General features: G+C 43.2%; 1 non-coding gene across 1 annotated transcript; it reads left to right on the top strand.

The window, feature by feature from the left end:
- The first annotated feature begins 302 nt into the window (after positions 1-302).
- Positions 303-373, top strand: LOC115063546. Its single transcript, XR_003843392.1, has one exon. It is a non-coding gene; the product is annotated as a small nucleolar RNA SNORD93 (small nucleolar RNA).
- Positions 374-2,009: the final 1,636 nt, after the last annotated feature.

Raw genomic sequence — 2,009 nt, 5'->3', positions numbered from 1 at the left:
ACTCACTTTGTAGACCAGGCTGGTCTCGAACTCAGAAATCCGCCTGCCTCTGCCTCCCGAGTGAGTGCTGGGATTAAAGACCACCACAGCCAGCCCAGAGGCAAGACTTACATCTTCAAATGCAGCTAGTAGCCACCAGGAAGGTCCTTTCTGAAAAAAGCTGTGGCCTGCTGCTTGTAACAATGCTGTTTCTCCTTTTTTCTTTAGGGCAGGTGTGTGCTGTGTCCATGATGATAATGAATTCAAGGTAGGTGTTAGATGGAAAGATTTGATTTTCCAGGCATAATTTCAGGAACAGTTCTTGGCCAAGGATGAGAACTCTAACCTGACTGGATACGCTGCTGTGATGGGTTAAAGGATTTACCTGAGGCCAACAGAACAGGCAGGAATTTAATGCAGTCACCCCACATCTTTTCAAATTAGATGAGGGGTTGGAGAATGAAGTGAGAGAGGGTTTAGCAGTGCCAAGCCGGGTTACCTTTGATGTGGGACCTAGTGGAGAGAGCCAACTATCTAGAGATATTCTTGGATCTTCATTTGTGTGCTAGCACACATGTGTGCACACTGAAAATATTAATATAATAAATGGGAGCATTGGTGAATGAATTAATACTTAGAGGGAGATATGGCTTTGCATTTAAAATTGTTTCAAACATTTCTGAGTAGATGTACCCAATGTACTGGGTAGTACGTTAAGGGTTCTNTTTATACAAAAAGATAGTTAATGTCAACATAGTCTACACATGGGTGTGTTGCTTAATTATCTCATCGTTGTGGGTCTAATCACCTCTGTGGTGTTTCTTCTTCAGCTCTGGAGTTTGAGATGAACTGGTCCGACTTCCAGAAGGAAAGGTATGCATCTGTGTTTAGAGTCAAGGTTTTAGGTTCCTTTGTCCCTTTCATAACGGGAACAGATAAATTTTGAGGCATTCTCATTGCATATAGAGAACATGAGTTTTTTTTTTTTTTTTGGTTTTTCGAGACAGGGTTTCTCTTTATAGCTCTAACTGGCCTGGAACTCACTTTGTAGACCAGGCTGGCCTCAAACTCAGAAATTCACCTGCCTCTGCCTCTCAAGTGCTGGGATTAAAGTCGTGTGCTACCACCACCGGGCAGAACATGAGATTTTTGTGTCTGTAGAGAACTAAGTTCCATTATTTAGTTTTCTATGCGTCAGCCCTACTCTGAAACATGCCACAATATTAACATAAAAGATCTTTTGAAAAATTTGGCTTTATTTATAAAATTTTACTTTTATGTTTTTCTTGCATGTCTGTACCATGTGTGTGCAGTGCCCAAGGAGGCCAGAAGAAGGCATCAAATCCCCCTGGAATTGGAGTCCCAGTTGGGTGCTAGGAATTGAAGCTAACTCCTTCGAGAAGAACAGCAGCCAGGGCTCTTAATTGCTGAGCCCTAAACTTTGGCAACTCAGTTGTCCAGCACATAGTTGAGCGATCTAGTCTTCCCAGGAGAGTGAGGTGTATGGTGAGATCCATTTGGTGTCCTGGCTTAATACCCGCCATGTGTAATCTAGCTGTAGCTGCAATGAGCAGATAGCCTATGTTATTTAAACTATCATTTCATACCTCATTATGTTCAAATGCCCCGTAGAGAAATGACAAATGAAGTGAAAAGTTAATGTTTTCAAAGTAAGAGTCTGAATATATAGAGTGAAAGAGCTGTACATTCTCCACGGTATAAAGGGCTTAACGTGGCCCACAAACTACCCATCTCCAATGCAGGAATCTCACTCTAGGGCCCTAGCCCTACCTGGAGGCCCACTGGTCTCTCATCTCTAATAAATGATTGTTTCTTATCTCTAGGGTTCCCCACCCCACCCCAGGAAAAGCCAGTGCAGTTACCTGACAGTGAGTAAACCTGATGTTTCTGGTTTCGTCAGATCTACCATCATCATCTGCCAGCTTGACCTGCTTTGATCCCGCAGACTGTCCCTGTCCCCTTATGAACAAAAGGCTGTTGCACAGTAGCCCTATGGTTTGGTACAGTTG

Source organism: Mus pahari, chromosome 2 (assembly GCF_900095145.1).
Source record: "Mus pahari chromosome 2, PAHARI_EIJ_v1.1, whole genome shotgun sequence".
Taxonomy (NCBI): domain Eukaryota; kingdom Metazoa; phylum Chordata; class Mammalia; order Rodentia; family Muridae; genus Mus; species Mus pahari.
This window is presented reverse-complemented; position numbering and strand designations above follow the sequence as displayed.